This window comes from Pelobates fuscus, chromosome 8 (assembly GCF_036172605.1).
Source record: "Pelobates fuscus isolate aPelFus1 chromosome 8, aPelFus1.pri, whole genome shotgun sequence".
Lineage (NCBI taxonomy): Eukaryota > Metazoa > Chordata > Amphibia > Anura > Pelobatidae > Pelobates > Pelobates fuscus.
The window spans coordinates 70,917,220-70,937,673 of NC_086324.1; the positions used below are offsets into that span (position 1 = coordinate 70,917,220).

The window sequence follows — 20,454 nt, forward strand, 5'->3', positions numbered from 1 at the left end:
TTAGACAGCATGGGATTACTGGTTAAAGGCATGGAGTAAGGACGATGTCCCAATATAGACGGTATACTAATTTTGCTATTTTTCCCAAACAGGACTGAGCACAGGTTCAAGCAGTTGGAGATGAAGGTGATTTTTCCATTTGCGAAATTATATTTTCTAACGCAATTCAACATTTTCTGCCTACTATAGTTTCACATCCTTGTCCTGTTGTCCCTCGCTTTTAACCTGAAACCAGACATTTTGACCCCTATCATGATTCCAGTAATTTTCCTTTTTGTTTATTTTTTTCTGTATTTTTCTTTCCCCAGCTGAACGAGTTAAAAGGGTTAATAAGGATATCAGTAGCAAATGACCATCTTTCCAGTGAAAGAAGAGGGGTAAGTCCTGGCTGTATAAACTTTATTGTTCTTACTCATGCTTTACTTCATCTTACTTTCTTACCTTACTCTAGGCTTGGTCTACATACATAATCCTCTGACATATTAGGAGGCATGCACCAATCTAGCAGAACTGTAACAAAATGATTACACAAATGAACTGCCTGTGGAAAAAAAAAGTTGCAAAAGTTGCAAAAAAAGTCGATTTTCCATAAATGTTCAATGAAAATATATTTAGAGTTACATTATAGTCACCAGAAGAACTACAGCTTAATGTAGTTGTTCTGGTGAGTATAGTCAGTCCCTGCAGGCTTTGTGTTGTAAACACTGTATTTTCAGAGAAAAGGCAGTGTTTACATTACAACCTAGTGACACCTCAATTGTTCATTCCTCAGATGGCTACAAGGGGTGCTTACTGGGGCAGTGCTGCACACTGTGCAGCACCGACATTCCGTGTCTCTACACTCTGCATGGAGACACCAAACTTTCCTCATAGAGATGCATTGATTCAATGTATTTCTATGAGGAGATGCTGATTGGCCAGGGCAGTATGTGGCCCTGCCATCTCATTGGCAATGTCAGCCAATCAAATGCTTTCCAATGGGATCTAATGATGTAAGCCAGGAAGGCAGATCAGGAGCAGAGCCAGCACCAGCAGACTGGAATAAAGGTAAGATTTCACTATATTTAGAGTGGCAAGGGGGGGGGGGGGAGGGGGGCAGCAGGGCTAGATAGTGTTTTTAACACTATAGGATGATGATTACATGTTAGTTTCCCCCTGAACAAATGGGCTGGTTTAAAAAGTGCAACAATGTTTCAATATATGGAGGGGTTTTATAGGGAGCAGAGGGGAGGGGACGTACCAGTCAGCAGAACAGTTGAGGGACCCTGACTGAAATTGTGGGGGAAGGTGACGCAACATGTGCGCAACGCCAGAAGTCAGTAGAGCACACACCGAGTTCGGGCGGACGTCACATGCCGTGGCAGAAGAGAGGAACGGGATCACAGAGCAACCCGGAACTAACCGCAGCGGGCCGGGCTGATTAATCAGGCAGCCGCGGGTCCCCTCCAAGAGAGGAACCAGACTAGTCCACAATCCGGATCTGAGGAGGACGAGGAGGAGATTTTGCAATCACCTGCAGGTTTGCAATTGGCAGCTTCCCCATGTGAGTACTGCACTAGCACCTGGGAAGCGCATGCAGGGGGGGTCTTCAGGGCATGCTAGTCAGGGGGTGGGGGAGGTCACCTGTTTATTAAAGGCTTTACTGGCAAGACTCCTTGGGTTGGTCTCTCATTCCCTAGGTTCTAATTCTGGTGAGGGCTCCGCATGGGTCACAGTAGGTAGGGATCGTGCGGCGGGGTTTTCGCATCCTGGTATGCCAGGGTGTGAGCTTTCTCCCTTGGGGCTGCACGTCCCCAGGGACATCAGGGAAAAGATAGTTCAGGGTGAATATGTGGACTCACTGTCCTTGGTGCCGCTAGATAGGGAATCTGTGGATAGCCCGCAGTATGGGGATTTGACAGATGGAGAGAAGGGTAAGCAGCTACCATGGACTTTTGGCAACTGGCTGCAAGGATTTGCAGTTTTTGACAGCATCTTTTCAGGCAGTTTTACAGACAAAGCACCGGCTTAGTTTGGCCATCTGGATTTAATTTGGGGAGCGTACAAGGTATACGGCGGACAAAGCTGATTCCGTTGACCAGCAGTTTTGTCAGAAGATGTCGGCTAGACGAGACTTGTACTTCAGGGTGCAGGACAGTAGCTTGTGGTTACTGCTGATGACACCTAGTATCCCGCCCCCCTTTCCAGGAAAGCCGCGCCCAGACTGGTGCGTCAACAGCACAGTGAAAAGGAGTTTGTTGTCTCTTTAACGAGAGCCACTGCAGGTGGTATGGCTCCTGCAGATTCTGGCACGAGTGCTCCCATTGTGGTGGAGCTCATCTGACCGTTCGATGCTTCAAAAAAAGGTAAGGCTGGTGCCAGGTCCAGTAAGGACGACGTTCCTTAACCCAAGGATGCTGGAGAACGTCACAAAGAAGCGCCCGTGACTCGAGCGGTACCCTAGAGGACGTGATGCAGAGATTTTACTTGACGGGTTTTCTTCGGGATTTTGGATTCCCTTTGTTAGTTCTGAGTTGCCTTTTTTTGCAGCGAATTTGCGTTCGGTTGTGGGACAAGAGGATATCCTGGCTAAGAAATTGAACAAGGAACTTTGTTTGGGGCGCATGGCGGGCCCGTTCAATGATCTCCCATTTCACAAATTATGGTTATCCCCCCTAGGAAGGTGCCCGGGGTTTTTCGTCTCATTCACCACCTGTCATACCCGTTGGGCGGGTCGGTGAATGATGACATTGATAAGGAGGTTTCGAGAGTCTGTTATGCCTCCTTTGACAGAAAGTTGGACTTGGTTCGGGAAGCGGGATCGGGAGCCCTTCTTGCGAAGTCGGACATTGAATCCGCGTCTGCTCGCTCCCAGTTCACGTGGACTGTTTCCACCTGCTGGGCTCTCAGTTCTAGGGCAGTTATTTCTTTGACATGTCTCCTGGTACCAGCAATCTGATTATTTTTTCTTTTTGCTATCTATATCTGTTTATAATATTTTTAACCTAAGGTGTGGGTTAATTTACTGGGATTTGATTAGTTACCTGCCTCTTTCTGGGACCACTATATAAGCTTCCTATTTATCAGAAAGGGAGCACACCCCTTTTCTGGTGATTTTCTATTTCTATTATTTATCTATCACACCAACCAGGAAGGTTTAATTATGGCTCTCAATAGTAATCTAGAATTTATAAGAGAAAATAGAAGAAATCATTTTAATCAGATGTTGCTTAATGAGATAACTGAACAAGAGATCAACAAACAGGGATCTCCGTCTAAGAAAAAATCCACAGATACGAGATCAAAAATTTATAACTTGGGCAATCTATTGGAACAAGAGACACAATTATGGTGGGATATCACTAGTTTCGAATTCTATGTAGCTAATAACAAAGTGCCAAGAGGATTGAGACTGCATAAACCATTGGCCTATAAGAAGAAGGATGACAACATCCTATCCAAATGGGATAAACTTTTAGATAAGGGTTCTATACTACTTATAATTTTTCTGATTAATGAAAAGAAGAAAGAACTAGAACAAATAGAAATTGAAATTGAAAAACTAAGATCAGAAATTATTTTAGAAACAGAAAATGGCTCATATGCTGAACTGTTGGACAAAATTAAAAGGAGAGTAAAAGATTTGGAAGTCAAAATAAGAGAAGGAAAAAGGAAGAAAATAATGAGAGATAAAGAAGATTATGAAAAGGGGATACAAAGAAACTGGCATAAAACCAGAAATACATACAATTCGAACCATGTTCCGCAATATAGAGGTGACCCATCCCCAAAACGGGAGAGAAGAGTGGAAGAGAGGAGACTTCCACATAGGAGAAGAATGGAAGAAAGTAGATCACGGAATACATCTTACCCCATCTGGAGAACAAGTAGGAGGTTTCAAGAGAATCCTACCACCCCAAGAGAGAGGTTCAACTCATATGGTAATAAACAGAGGGTATATACAAGAGATAGAACCCCTCATTATGAAAGGAAGAAAACTTCTGGCTATAGAGATTCCCACCCTGTATCCAGAGAGCAACATAAGTCACCCACACAAGCAAAAACTGTGGAGTCCCACGTTAACCAGAAATCCGAGGTGTCTTTTTTAGGAGATCTCCTAGAAAAAAGGGAGGAGTCGAGAACAGCACTGAAAAAAAACATGTAGAGAAAGGAGGGATCCCCCTTGGTCACCACTAGAAAGAAAAAGACCACGAAGAGAAGAAGAGGAAGAACAAAGGAGAGACTGAATATATTGAATGATGAGGAACCACCAACTAGCATATTCAATTTATCTAAACATATGCTAGATAAGAGTGAATTATCACTCCTGAAAAAGGGACTCAAATTTGTCCCAAATTCAAAAAATAAGAAATTCAACATGTTTATTGATGTACATAAGTTTATAAGAAAGCTTACAGTAAAACGGTTCTTCCTAGAAAATGACTTCTCAAGCCAAAAAATGGAAGGAGACTATACACACACTAGCCTCCAGCCAAAATCCACATTCTACCCACAACAAGTAAAAAGTGAAAATATAAGGGTTTTTGAAAGGATGGTGGATAAGGATCTTAGATCTATGAGAACTGACACAAATCCAAAAGATAATCTTACGAAGAAAGAAAGAAGAGCTCTAAGATCCCTAATGCAAGATAAAGAAATAACTATTAAGGCAGCTGATAAAGGAGGTGGAGTGGTCATAATGGACAGTCTTAACTACAATGAGGAAAATAGGAGACTATTGAGTGACACTGACACCTATATAAAATTGAAGCAGAACCCAAGTCAAAAATTTCAGGATGAACTGGTGGAATTAATAAACGAGGGTACAGAACGAGGAATCCTGACAAAAAGAGAAGCAGACTATGTCCTATGTAAACATCCACGACTAGCAGTTTTTTACCACCTACCGAAAATCCATAAGAGGCTAACCAATCCTCCTGGTAGACCAATAATTTCAGGGATCGGCTCATTGACCTCGAATCTTTCCGAATACGTGGACCAGTTTCTGCAACCGGTAGTTAATAAACTGAAATCCTACCTTAGAGATACCACCCAAATTATCCAAATCCTGAGGAATGTACAATGGGAAGATGATTTTTTTCTGGTAACAGCAGATGTAACATCTCTCTACACCGTAATAGAACATCTGCAAGGCTGTGAAGCCATTCAATATAATCTGGCTGTCCACTCCGAGCTAAAGAATGACCGAATAAACTATTTGGTAGAATGTATAGCGTTTATTCTGAGCCATAATTTCTTCTGTTCAGATGGAGATTTCTACCTTCAGATAGAAGGGACTGCCATGGGTACCAGGTTTGCACCAAGCTACGCAAATCTTTTCATGGGGAAGTGGGAGGATGAATTTATCTGGAACAATTCCTCAGCAGTAGCAAACCTGGTCCTATGGCAGGAGATACATAGATGATTGTATCTTCATCTGGAAAGGTGATCTGACATCCCTGGAGCTATTTAAACAATACTTAAACTTTAATCCATACAATTTGAAATTCATATTTCAACATTCAAAAGAAAAAGTAGAGTTTTTAGATTTGGAGATCTACATTAAAGAGGATATTATCCATACAAAAACTTAAAAAAAAACAGTAGATTGTAATAGCTTTATACCCTTCGACAGTTATCATAAGAGGACGTGGCTAAAGAATATCCCATTCAGCCAATTCAAAAGGATCAGGAGAAACTGCTCAGAGATGGAAATATGTATATTCCAGATGGAGGAAATGAAGAACCAATTTCTGGACAAAGGATATGCGGTGGATATAGTAGAGGATGCAATGAAGAAGGCTATTGTAATTCCTAGAGAAGAGACTCTACTAAATAAAACTAAAGAATCTCATAACAATATGGAAACCCCTACCTTCATTACTCAATATAGTAATCAATCTTTTCAAATTAAGAAAATGCCGGTGGGCCGCGATGGCCGTGGGGCCGAGGCCGGCAGGGGAGATCACAGGATCTCCCATGCCAGCCCCTGCAGGGCCAGCGCGCTACCCGAGCGCCGGCCCTGCTGTGTGCCTTCATGGGCCGGTGGGAAGATCAAAGATCTCCCTCACCAGCCCACAGGCAGTTACAGGGGGCCACCGGCTGGGGAGTGAGGGAGGGAGAGAGGACCGGCGGAGCTCTAGCCAGCAGCTCCGCCGGGTCCTCTCGCGATGTCTGAGCGTTGCCGCGGTTACCGCGGCAATGCTCAGATCTCATTAGAGTTCACTCTCACCACTGGACCACCAGGGAAGGATGGCAGCACGGCCCCCCTCCATGGCAACACGGCTCCCCCCCTCCCAGGCTAAAGGTAAGAAGGGAGGGGGGGAATATCTTTTTTTTAATTAATTAAAAAGTATATTTAAATAAGAAAATACATTCACACTAACAGCCCCCTCACACACACAGCACCCCCAGACACATACCGCATCCAGACACACACAGCGCACCCAGACACACACAGCGCCCAAACACACACACACATATATATATATAATATATAAAATAACCCTCAGTGAGTTAACAGACAAAGAAAATTAGAAACCTAGAATGTGACGGCAGATAAAAACACCCTCACACACAGCACCCCTCACATATTCAATATGTCCAAATATATATTGTGACAAAAGTACTCCTTTCCCTTGGTACCTTGTCCTGGGATTGGGGTGTTACACACAGTCTTTTCAGGCTTTAGAGACACTTCACACGCTGGATGAGGTAAATTGACTTGCTCTTTTATTGAGGTTCCAAAATAAATGCACAGTAAGGTATAAAGGTAACAAAAATATATCAAACAAAAGCCTTGCTCTTCTGAGCACTAACTAAACAAAATAATCAGCTAACTGGGTTGGATGGCTTGTCCATTTCCCAACATAAACATAAACATAAACAACCTTACTGCTTCAGGGTTTTCAGCTCTCTGTTTCCACTCACAGAAACCAAACACAATTGTTACGGTTGCCTCCAGGCTGGCTGGAAGTTGGACCGTAGAAAAGGATGCTCCTAGCGCTTTCCAAAGGACCATCAGCACCGCAGCCACCATAAGCACTGCAGACTCCACGAACCACCGCTGCTGGGCTGGTATCTCGCCGTCTGCTCTGCGCCCTGGACCTACGACCAGGTTCCAATAGGCGAACCTCTTCCTTCTGTCGAGTGAAGCAGGATCAGGAACCAGAGCTCTTACAAGAGCTCAGTAGCTAAGGGAGTATGAAGAGCATAGCAATCCCTGTAGTGATTATAGCTGTCCCCTACAAACATGAGTCGAGGCTGCAAGTTAGAGGGTCAGAAGAGGTCTGAGATGCTGGAACATCCAGCCTGGCTTTTATTGAGGTTACATGCAAATAGGACACTCCCAGGGGGAGGCATAAAATCACCAATCACACATCTGGTGCAGCCCACACATTCCCTCCCCTCAGATAAACAGTTAAACCAATTATTACATACAATAAAAATACAGTTTTTACACACACACTGTAACTTTAAAACCATACATCCAATTTCAATAAAAGTTGCATATTCCGACTCAGCATACATCAAACATAAACACTTCCAAAAATCAGCCAAATCCCTCCAGTGGATCAAAAGTTAGCTGGAAGTCCTTTATGACCGACCGCAAGCACAATTTCCTGCCCAAAACAGTTCCATAGATTTGGGCTGTGCGGTCGGTCAATTTCATGCGAAAAAACTACTAAGTCCCATTTCGAACGGGACTTAGTCTCTGGAGCTGCAAGTTCCGTATGGGAGAAGGTAAGGGTCAGCGGTGTTCGGCAGAATGTGTAGCCGATTTTAGTTCCACAGAATCTTTAGCATACACCGCTGACCGCATTCGAGGAAACCAAGATGGCCGCCGCCACGTGCAATTAACCGGCAGTAACCTCACAGCCTGGGAGGTAAATTGCCTGCACACTTTAGCTTCTGGGTGGTCCGCCTGTGTGGTACTCGGTTCAGTAAGCCCTATTTACTGAACCAAGTGGGGGAAAGCCAGGAACAAGTTATTTTAAAGGTCTGGGGACATAGTCTTAAAGGGGCATTGTTCAGCAAAGTCACAATATGTCCCCAGACGGTTCTTAAAGGGCCATACACACCAATACAAGTTAATACATTTTCAGGGGCACAGTCTTCCAGGGGCCATAGTCATGAGGCAGGAGGCTGGCAAATAGGCTTCTCCATAATCCAGGGAAGCAGGGCAATTTTTCATTTAAAGGGCCAGTTACAAATAGCCATTTGTAACATGTCTCCCCTTTTGGAGGGAGACTAACCAGGCACCTGACCTTCTGTCGGTCAGTGCCTAAGTTAGTCTCGCAGCCCACCCACAAATAAACATTGGCAGAGAAGCCCCCCCACAATAAATAGTACTGGCCTGTAGGTCCCAGGTTGTAGGGTAAACATGCAGCACTCGCTGCCTTCCTGGTGCAGCTGGGCAAATAGCTGGTAGTACTTGGGGGGCAGGGGCCAGCGGCACTCTGCCCTGGTGCCAGCGCTTCTGCTGGGGTGGGGGGTTTGCAGGCCAGTCCTGTAACAAGGGGGTCTGTAGGGCAGAGGCCAGCGGCGCTCTGTCCTGATGCCAGCTCTTCCGCTGGGATAGCTGGCAGAATGTCAATCTCTGTGCAAGGGTCAAAGGGAGGGCAGAGGCCAACTGCACTCCGCCCAGCTGCCAGCTCTTCTGCTGGGGAAATTAGGGCATAGTCCTGCCCGGGGGCAAAGGGAACGTGGGGGTCAGTGGGGGTTAACATCTCCACTGTTAACCCTGGGCCCCAGTTAGGAGTTAGCTGAGGAGGGGGGACTTGGCTTACCTCCTCCTCCTGATACTCCTGCGGCTGTTGGGAAGGGAGGTCGATGCTCTCCGCTTCTTGTGGAACATGCTGTGGCTGGGGAGAGAGACCGGTTGTCTCCTCTCCCTGGAAGGCACACTCTGGCTGGGGAGGGAGGTCGATGCTCTCCCCTCCCTGTAGCTGGGTCTGTCGTTGGGGATCTGGGCCGCCTGCCCAGCATCCCTGTAGGGCCGGTAGAGAGACTGCGGTCCCATCTCCACCTGCCTGCTAACATGTCTCCCCTTTTGGAGGGAGACTAACCAGGTTCTCCCAGGACCAGTCTTTGAGGCCTGCTGCCTCGGGTATCTCTGGTTGGGGTTGGGGAAGGAGACCGGTTGTCTCTTCCCTCTGCACGGTGCACTGCCGCTGGGGAGGGAGGTCGCTGCTCTCCTCTCCCTGTAACTCAGGCTGCCGCTGGGGATCTGGTCCGCCTGCCCAGCATCCCTGTAGGGCCGGTAGAGAGACTGCGGTCCCATCTCCACCTGCCTGCTGGGGGTCCTCCCAGGACCAGTCTTTGAGGCCTGCTGCCTCGGGTACCTCTGGTTGTGGTTGGGGAAGGAGACCGGTTGTCTCTTCCCTCTGTACAGTGCACTGCCGCTGGGGAGGGAGGTCGCTGCTCTCCTCTCCCTTTAACTCACGCTGCCGCTGGGGAGGGAGGTCGTTGCTCTCCGCTCCCTGTAACTCACCCTGGGGTTGGGGATCTGGGCCGCCTGCCCAGCATCCCTGTAGGGTCGGTAGAGAGACTGCGGTCCCATCTCCACCTGCCATCAGAGGTTCCTCCCAGTATACCTCTACGATATCCTGCCAGCTCCATTTCGAACGGGACTTAGTCTCTGGAGCTGCAAGTTCCGTATGGGAGAAGGTAAGGGTCAGCGGTGTTCGGCAGAATGTGTAGCCGATTTTAGTTCCACAGAATCTTTAGCATACACCGCTGACCGCATTCGAGGAAACCAAGATGGCCGCCGCCACGTGCAATTAACCGGCAGTAACCTCACAGCCTGGGAGGTAAATTGCCTGCACACTTTAGCTTCTGGGTGGTCCGCCTGTGTGGTACTCGGTTCAGTAAGCCCTATTTACTGAACCAAGTGGGGGAAAGCCAGGAACAAGTTATTTTAAAGGTCTGGGGACATAGTCTTAAAGGGGCATTGTTCAGCAAAGTCACAATATGTCCCCAGACGGTTCTTAAAGGGCCATACACACCAATACAAGTTAATACATTTTCAGGGGCACAGTCTTCCAGGGGCCATAGTCATGAGGCAGGAGGCTGGCAAATAGGCTTCTCCATAATCCAGGGAAGCCGGGCAATTTTTCATTTAAAGGGCCAGTTACAAATAGCCATTTGTAACATGTCTCCCCTTTTGGAGGGAGACTAACCAGGTTCTCCCAGGACCAGTCTTTGAGGCCTGCTGCCTCGGGTATCTCTGGTTGGGGTTGGGGAAGGAGACCGGTTGTCTCTTCCCTCTGCACGGTGCACTGCCGCTGGGGAGGGAGGTCGCTGCTCTCCTCTCCCTGTAACTCAGGCTGCCGCTGGGGATCTGGTCCGCCTGCCCAGCATCCCTGTAGGGCCGGTAGAGAGACTGCGGTCCCATCTCCACCTGCCTGCTGGGGGTCCTCCCAGGACCAGTCTTTGAGGCCTGCTGCCTCGGGTACCTCTGGTTGTGGTTGGGGAAGGAGACCGGTTGTCTCTTCCCTCTGTACAGTGCACTGCCGCTGGGGAGGGAGGTCGCTGCTCTCCTCTCCCTTTAACTCACGCTGCCGCTGGGGAGGGAGGTCGTTGCTCTCCGCTCCCTGTAACTCACCCTGGGGTTGGGGATCTGGGCCGCCTGCCCAGCATCCCTGTAGGGTCGGTAGAGAGACTGCGGTCCCATCTCCACCTGCCATCAGAGGTTCCTCCCAGTATACCTCTACGATATCCTGCCAGCTGAAGGGCTCTCGACCTGGCTCTGCTGCTGTGCTCTCCTGGGGTACCTCTGGATGCTGTGGAGAAAGGGGACCGGTTGTCTCTTCCCGGGACCCATTGATGAGGTGCTGGTACTTCCACTCAAGGTCCCATTCGTTGGTGACTAGGTACCGCAGATCGGCCTCTAGGTTAATAGTTCTAGGGAGACCCAGCTTGTCTTCCCGGTCATCATACAGGTCCCAGAAGCGTGAATCTGTAGCCCTACCAAAGTCATCATCGTCCATATTCTCCCAGAATAGATCAGGGCCATCGTAATCCCCACACTCTGGGAATTCATACTCAGCCATCTCTGGAGCGAGTTGAGTTGCGTACCACTGTAGCGCCTGGTATGCGGTGTCGAGCCACAGTTCGTCATATACTAGATTCTCTAGTTTAGCTACCCACACTGGAAGGGGTTGTTTGCCCAGGAAGGGCATCCGCTCTGCCATTCGAGCCCGGATTTGCTGCTCTCGGCTGATACTATGATCTCCTCGCCAACGTTGAACTTCCTGTAGGGCTTCTTCCCACAGCTGAAGTCTGGCTCCATGTCTGTACCCATACATCTCTTCGTCTGAGACTGCCCCATCTCTCCAGGATAGGAAATCATGCAATCTTTCGAGGAACCGCTCCTCCGTTTTGACTGCTGTGCACGGACTGGCTGGCTCCATGCTGCTCTCAGTAGGGACGCTGCGCAGAGGCTAGTGTTGCCCTCAATAACTCTCATACGATACCAGTGCTGTTGGGGTGCTGCTCCTTGCGCTAGGACGCCATCCCACCGCTGCCACCAAATGTTACGGTTGCCTCCAGGCTGGCTGGAAGTTGGACCGTAGAAAAGGATGCTCCTAGCGCTTTCCAAAGGACCATCAGCACCGCAGCCACCATAAGCACTGCAGACTCCACGAACCACCGCTGCTGGGCTGGTATCTCGCCGTCTGCTCTGCGCCCTGGACCTACGACCAGGCTCCAGGTTCCAATAGGCAAACCTCTTCCTTCTGTCGAGTGAAGCAGGATCAGGAACCAGAGCTCTTACAAGAGCTCAGTAGCTAAGGGAGTATGAAGAGCATAGCAATCCCTGTAGTGATTATAGCTGTCCCCTACAAACATGAGTCGAGGCTGCAAGTTAGAGGGTCAGAAGAGGTCTGAGATGCTGGAACATCCAGCCTGGCTTTTATTGAGGTTACATGCAAATAGGACACCCCCTGGGGGAGGCATAAAATCACCAATCACACATCTGGTGCAGCCCACACATTCCCTCCCCTCAGATAAACAGTTAAACCAATTATTACATACAATAAAAATACAGTTTTTACACACACACTGTAACTTTAAAACCATACATCCAATTTCAATAAAAGTTGCATATTCCGACTCAGCATACATCAAACATAAACACTTCCAAAAATCAGCCAAATCCCTCCAGTGGATCAAAAGTTAGCTGGAAGTCCTTTATGACCGACCGCAAGCACAATTTCCTGCCCAAAACAGTTCCATAGATTTGGGCTGTGCGGTCGGTCAATTTCATGCGAAAAAACTACTAAGTCCCATTTCGAACGGGACTTAGTCTCTGGAGCTGCAAGTTCCGTATGGGAGAAGGTAAGGGTCAGCGGTGTTCGGCAGAATGTGTAGCCGATTTTAGTTCCACAGAATCTTTAGCATACACCGCTGACCGCATTCGAGGAAACCAAGATGGCCGCCGCCACGTGCAATTAACCGGCAGTAACCTCACAGCCTGGGAGGTAAATTGCCTGCACACTTTAGCTTCTGGGTGGTCCGCCTGTGTGGTACTCGGTTCAGTAAGCCCTATTTACTGAACCAAGTGGGGGAAAGCCAGGAACAAGTTATTTTAAAGGTCTGGGGACATAGTCTTAAAGGGGCATTGTTCAGCAAAGTCACAATATGTCCCCAGACGGTTCTTAAAGGGCCATACACACCAATACAAGTTAATACATTTTCAGGGGCACAGTCTTCCAGGGGCCATAGTCATGAGGCAGGAGGCTGGCAAATAGGCTTCTCCATAATCCAGGGAAGCAGGGCAATTTTTCATTTAAAGGGCCAGTTACAAATAGCCATTTGTAACAACAATCTCCCTCCTTCCTTGGCAGGGGAGTACTTAATAGCACTGCTAATTGACAATACTTTTCAGGTGAGTTAGATTAGGATTCAAACTCGGGAACTGGACTTCTCACCTGTAGTGATACCGGAGAAACTGACGGAAGCCAAGCACAGAGAGATGGACACAGGTTTCTTCAGGAAGGAAGAGATTCTTTATTGGATCACCGATCGGGACTCAGAGGGACTAGCGTCACCAAAATACAGCAAATTCTGAGCCCCGGACAATAGTGCAGGCTCCTTATATAGGCATATAACTCCTCCCATATTAAGCTCCACCCGCACATTCTCTTAACCAATCAATACAAATAAGAATTAACTTCCTGTTTGACCGCATGGCTTGTCCAGCACAATGGAGGAGGGGGAATACTATATCCTGTATTCTTGCACATGCTCCGTACACTACTGATCGTATCTTGCCTCGTGCAACCAACTGATCGATACGTCAGCATATGCACGTACACATGCCACGTGGTAATCTCGGCCTACTAAATTTATTTTTACCGAGATTCCACCACATTCCCCCCTTTGATGCCTCTTGATATTTTACAATTACTTGAGGCATCACATAACCTTAGTTTGCTTACACCGCAAGTTACCTTGAACCAGACCAGACTTATCTTATGATGTGAATCTTCAACATTCATCTTCTTGCATTGGTTCTCCCTGATCTAGAGCCTTATATTTATATATCGCCATTATCTGTGCAGCAGCCTTCCTCTCTGCTATACTTCCTATCAGGCTTTGCACAGACCTAACTACTAAGGGTATAAGACACGGCAGGAGTAGACACAACAGTAAAATCAGTAGGACTCCACCTACCACTGCCTTAAGCCCTCCAAACCACTCATACCAGCTACCAAACCAACTACTTGGATTGTACCCTTTCCATACCTGAGTAGGCACATGCGCTAGTTTAACCATATGGCTAGTAAGCTCAGCTATTGCTTGCCCTTCATCATCTATTTGAAGACAGCAATTGCTTAGGTTAAACTTCCCACATACACCTCCCTCTACTGCCAAAAGGTAATCCAAGGCTAATCTATTCTGGTATACTGCTGTCCTCATCCTGGTATTATGTTTCACTAGAAGATTGAGTGCTTGTGATGTCTCATTTGTGATAATCTCAACCACCGCCTGTAATCTTATAATACGGTTGAGCATATAAATAGGGGTTCTATAACCAAAGGTACCATCCTCAGCCCACGTGGCTGGCCCATAATAATCTATGATACGCTGGGGAGGCCATTCATTATCTTCCCAGGTACCTATCTCTAAGGGCCCCCTTTTCTTCCTATGATTCACATCATACACTTTAACACCTAAAGTCTCACCTGTTTCAATCGGTAACAAGAAGAAGGATGGTTTGAGCATACCCAACACACATGCCCCTTCCCAGTCCTGTGGCAGCTCCGAATAGGCTTTCTTACCACAGATCCAGTACAAATTTGCTGGGGCTCTCCAGGTAGATGTGATGGATAAATCAAACCACACATCCTTTAAATTGGCGTATCTAGCAAACGGGTTAGATGGTTCTGAGACATTTGAAGCCGACCACCAAGTTGTATTCTTTGTATCATCATCATAAGCTTTTTGCCCTAGACAAGTTAATTCTCCTACAGAAGTATTATACATTATTCCTTTCCTTGCTATGCAAACATAACCTATGATGGAGGTCTTTAATCTCCACTCAGATTTACCTCTAACACTCATATGATAATCGGCTTGTGTAGATATTAGTTGGTCAACTGCCTCAGAACCGGACATTACCTCCTTTGCTTCCCAAGGCCATTGGTCTCCCATGTTAGTACCTCCACACACATAGCAGTTGGTAACATTAAGACTACCGGCAATACTTTCAGCTAGGTCAATGAACAGGTTCTTAGCGCTATGGGGGATCTTATTATCTATACTCATCTCTTCATAAAAGGAGTGGTATACTTGATGAGTCTGGGAGGATACCGTATCAGTCTCTATCCCTATAAACAATAATGTCCCAGGATCTAAACCCGTCCCGTATATCTGAAACCCAAATAAATTGCCATACTTATCTAAGAACTTGTCGGGATTATTAATAAGTATATGGACTGGGTTACATTCCATAGACTTACAATATGGGCTAGTCGGCAACTTAGTCACTATCATGTCTTTATCTACTGTCTGTCCCCAAGTCGCCCACCCCACACAAGACCAATATGGACAGAAGTTATAGTCTTTATTTGGGCATCTAGGACTCACATATTTATTTTTACTACTGGGACAAATATATTTATCGTTAGATCCATACGTCCTCTCCCATCTAAGATCCCCACATACATTCCACGGCTTTCTACCACTCGATATCGCTTTACACGCATCAAATAGCAGAACACCCGAAGAATGTACGGATTCTAACACCGTCTTATTAATTAGGGTCCCCTGAGGATCTCCATTCCTGAGAGTCAACCAAATTGTACGAGGTTGATACTCTGGACTGAAGCACTTAGGTTCTCCTACTCCTAAATGGCACACACTATATTCTATATTTAAGTATCTACATCTTGATACATCTCCTTTACATTCGTATTGTGAATGCCAAATTAGGGTTTGGGAAATATGGTTACCTGTTCTCGTAGTCTTAATGCATACCTCACAGCTAGGAGTGTCGGTACCTCTACCTTCCTGAATATAAAAACACATGTAAATAAACACAATCAAAAGCACATCTTTCGCCGTCATCCTCAGTCTTCGTCCGTGCGATGGAACCTCAGCTTCCAGGATGTGAGGGCTGCAGGGAATGGAGTTCTGCTCGTCTTCACAGGTGTCCCTTCGGGACTTTCCTGGCTTATACACTATGTGATGGTAAGAGGACAGGCTTTATTATGGCCTTCTCACTTACACCTGTAACAATAAAATTTGTAATCCACAATAATTCCTCGTTACTCCGACTGAGTAGTGCGTTTCAACCGGATCTTGCAGGGATTCTCTGGATCTGCTGTAACTTGCCAAGAATCGACTGCTGCTGGTTTAACCCTGGAGTGATGTATCCACAGAGTCACTTCTGCTACTTTTATCGCTGTAGGGGTAGACAAAAGAACAACATAAGGACCTCTCCACTTGGGCCCTAACGGTACATTATTCCACTCTTTAATCCACACTTGGTCTCCTGGATGATAATTATGAACAGGGGGATAAATATTCACAGGTAATCTATCTTGTACCCATTTCTGTACCTCCTCCATAGTCTTACCCAACTCTACAACCTGCTGCCGGGTAATTCCTTCTCCCAACTGACTCAAATCCCCCCTTAAGTTACCAAGTACGGGAGGTGGTCGCCCATACATAATTTCAAAAGGAGAGAGGCCCATCCTTCTGGTAGGGGTACTGCGGATTCGCAATAGAGCTATAGGTAAGAGAACGTTCCACTTAAGTTGGGTTTCCTGACACATTTTAGCCAACTGGTTCTTAATAGTTCTATTCATTCTCTCTACCTTACCAGAACTCTGGGGTCTATATGCAGTATGAAGCCTCCACTTTATACCAAGCATATGAGTCAGTTGTTGTAGGCACTGGTGAACAAAAGCTGGACCATTGTCCGATCCTATAGAACAGGGTAGTCCATATCGGGGTATTATTTCTCGTAGCAGGAATCTCACAACTTCTCCTGCTTTCTCTGTACGAGTAGGACATGCTTCTACCCAGCCTGAATAGGTGCACACAATTACCAGCAGGTAACGATGTCCACCCGATTTAGGCATCACTGTAAAGTCTATTTGTAGATCGGACATGGGGAGTCCCCCCATAAACTGGACTCCTGGTGGCTTTACTGGTCCTTGTCTTGCATTATTCTTAGCACACGTTACACATCTGCGTACAATGGCCTGAGTCAAGTTGGACAATCTTGGTATGTAGAAATGTTTCCGGAGAGATTCTTCAGTACTGTCTCTCCCAGAATGTGTCCCGTTATGATAATTTTGGACAATTTCTACCGCTAGCGATGCTGGTATAACTATTCTCCCATCTTCTAGCTGATACCACTTGTTCTCCAAATACTTTCCCGGTTCAGTCTTTAACCACTCCTCTTCTTGAGCTGTATAAACTGGAGTCCATTGGGACAGTGGAGTTGGTATAAGAGCAGCTATATGCCCCACATACTCCTGTCTTCCTGATTCAGCAGCACGCTTAGCTGCACTATCTGCCATCCGATTTCCTTTGGTTACATCACCATCTCCTCTCAGATGCGCTCGACAATGTATAATACCGACTTCTTTCGGCTCCCACACTGCTTCCAATAGTTGTAGGATTTCAGCTGCGTACTTGATTTCTTTGCCTTCTGAATTCAGTAGTCCTCTTTCTTTATACAGAGCTCCGTGGGCATGAGTGGTTAAAAACGCATACTTAGAGTCCGTATAGATATTTACTCTTAAACCTTCAGCCAATTGTAACGCTCGTGTTAGTGCTATTAATTCTGCCTTTTGTGCTGATGTTCCTTTCGCCAGTGGCCGGGCTTCTATCACCTTGTCTATTGTTGTTACTGCATATCCTGCATAGCGGATCCCTTCTTTCACATAACTACTGCCGTCGGTATAATATTGAACATCGGGGTTCTGGATGGGAAAATCACGAAGATCTGGTCTACTTGAGAATACTTCATCCATTACTTCCAAACAATCATGTTGACTTTCAGTAGGTTGTGGCAAAAGGGTAGCTGGATTTAAGGTGTTTACAGTCTCTAAATGCACTCTTGGGTTTTCACACAACATTGCTTGATACTTGGTCATACGGCTGTTACTAAACCAATGATTTCCTTTGTAATCCAACAACGTCTGTACTGCATGTGGAACTCGTACATAAAGTTCTTGACCCAGAGTGAGTTTATCGGCTTCAGCTACTAGCAGGGCGGCTGCAGCTACGGCTCTTAGACAAGGTGGAAGTCCGCTGGCCACTGCATCCAGTTGCTTAGACATGTAGGCAACAGGTCTTTGCCATGATCCCAAGTATTGTGTCAATACTCCCACAGCCATTCTTCTTTGCTCGTGTACATATAAGTAGAATGGTCGTGTGTGATCAGGTAGACCTAATGCTGGGGCACTCATCAAAGCCTTCTTCACATCTTCAAATGCCGTTTGCTGTTCTTGGGTCCATAAGAAGGGGTCGTGCTCTGTACCTTTGATGGCTGCGTACAGAGGTTTTGCTAGTATCGCATAGCTGGGAATCCATATCCTACAGAAGCCCGCTGCCCCCAAGAATTCTCGCACTTGTCTTCTATTCTTGGGTATTGGTATTTGGCAGACAGCTTCTTTTCTCTCTGGCCCCATAATCCTTTGACCTTCAGAGATATGGAATCCCAGATACTTGACAGTTGGCAAACACAACTGAGCCTTCTTTCTAGACACCTTGTATCCTGCCTTCCAGAGAATATGTAGTAGATCGTGCGTTGCTTGCTGACATTTTTCTTTTGTAACTGCTGCTATCAACAAGTCATCTACATATTGTAACAATACACATTCTCCTGGGATAGACTCGAAATCCAATAAATCTTGACTTAGGGCTGAACCAAATAGGGTAGGTGAATTTTTAAACCCTTGGGGCAGTCTTGTCCAAGTCATTTGGCGTTTTGAGCCCGTTACAGCGTTCTCCCATTGGAAAGCGAAAATACATTGACTTTCTGCGGCAATTCGGAGGCAAAAGAAGGCATCTTTGAGATCTAAGACTGTGAAGTAAGTAGCCCCGCCCGGAATTAAAGCAAGCAGGTTATATGGATTGGGTACAACTGGATGTATACTAACAACCGCATCATTGACTGCTCTTAAGTCCTGTACAGGTCGATACTCATCTGTACCGGGCTTTTGAACAGGCAGCAATGGGGTGTTCCAGGGGGAAGTACAGAATTTTAGGATACCATACCGTATGAACTTATCCAGATAGGATTGGATGTTCTTCTTAGCCTTCTGTGGGATGTGGTATTGTCTTAGGCTTACTGGATAAACCCCAAGTTTCAGTTCAATTTTTATAGGTGGAATATTGCGGGCCAGTCCTGGTGGGTTGTTCTCTGCCCAAACTCCTGGTATGTTAAACAATGTCTCATCACTCCTAGGGTTTTGGCTAGTCAACACTGTATAAAGTCGCCACTCTTCTTCCTTTGGTACGGATAAAGTCATAATACCTGAAGGTCCATTAAACTTTAAAGATGTTGTTCCATTTGGTAGGAACGTAATCTGCGCTTGTAATTTTGATAGCATATCACGTCCCAGCAATTGGACTGGACATTCAGGCATATAAAGGAATTGGTGTTTTACTACGTGGCCTCCCAATGTACAGAGTCGACTTTTAAGAACCGGTTTTTCAGAACTTCTTCCAGTTGCTCCTATCACAGTAATAGTCCTTCCAGATGGAGGAGCAACTAGATTAGTCACCACTGAATGTTCGGCACCAGTGTCGATCATGAACGCACTCCTTTTCCCCCCTATTGATACATCGACCATAGGCTCCGCTCGACCAAGGGGGATGGAGCCCGGTCGGTATCAATAGTCCTCCATGACCGTGTCAGCCAATCCTACGAAGTCCCTACCTTCTCTATCGCGGGACCTTTGCGCTGCTGGAATATATCTATCTTCCCTAACACTTCCTCTGTTCCCATTACTCCCTCTATAACCATTACTCCCTCCGGGGCCTCCTCTACCTCTCGCTCTGCCTCTAAAATTTCCATAACCTGTCCTAGGTCTGTCTTTCTCAGACTGTTCTCTTCGCGGACACTCATTTCTCCAATGCCCTTCTTCCCTACAGTAAGCGCACTGATTTCTACTTAGAGGTTCCTCATTCCACTTACTATCGCCTCTATCTGGGCCCCGTCTATCTACGCCTGCGATCGCTACCGCTAGCATATCAGCCTTTTTACGCATCTTGCGCTCCTCCTCTTTCTTACTTTCTGTATCCCTGTTCATATAGACCTTATTTGCTACCTCCATTAGTTGGGTGATGGACATACCTGCAAACCCTTCTAACTTTTGTAGCTTGCGCTTAATATCTCCGTATGCTTGGCTGACAAAGGCGGAGTTAACCATTCGGGAATTGTCTGCGTCTTCCGGATTAAAGGGGGTATACAAGCGGTATGCCTCCAATAATCGGTCATAAAAGACACTGGGTGCTTCATCGCTTTTCTGAATCACCTCAACTGTCTTCGACATGTTAATGGCTTTCTTTCCTCCTGCTTTCATGCCAGCAATTATAGCGTCTCTATAGGCTCTGAGTTGAACCATATCAGCACCATTTACGTTCCAATCGGGATCGGTATTGGGATAGTGTGTTGCGGCCCATGCTGCTGGATTAGCTTGGTTCAAAGCACGGGCTCTATCTTCTAATGCTTTAATGGCTGCTTGATTTATTCTTGTCCTTTCCTCATTGTTAAATAAAGTCATTAGTAACTGCTGGCAATCAGCCCATGTCGGATTATGCGTCTGTACTATTGAGGTGAACAGATCAGTCATGGCTTGTGGTTTCTCAGTATACGAGGAATTATGGGTCTTCCAGTTTAAAAGGTCGGTAGTGGTAAATGGGACATATACGAAGACTGGGTCAGCGTGTGCCATTTGACCTGCGGCATCGATATAAGCTGACCCGGGATTTAGGCGAAGAGGCATC

The 20,454-nt window shown here is 46.5% G+C and overlaps 1 pseudogene; it reads left to right on the plus strand.

The window, feature by feature from the left end:
* LOC134571252 (transient receptor potential cation channel subfamily M member 8-like) overlaps window positions 1-4,144 on the plus strand; it is a 42,245-nt pseudogene extending 38,101 nt beyond the window's left edge.
* The last annotated feature ends 16,310 nt before the right edge of the window (window positions 4,145-20,454 follow it).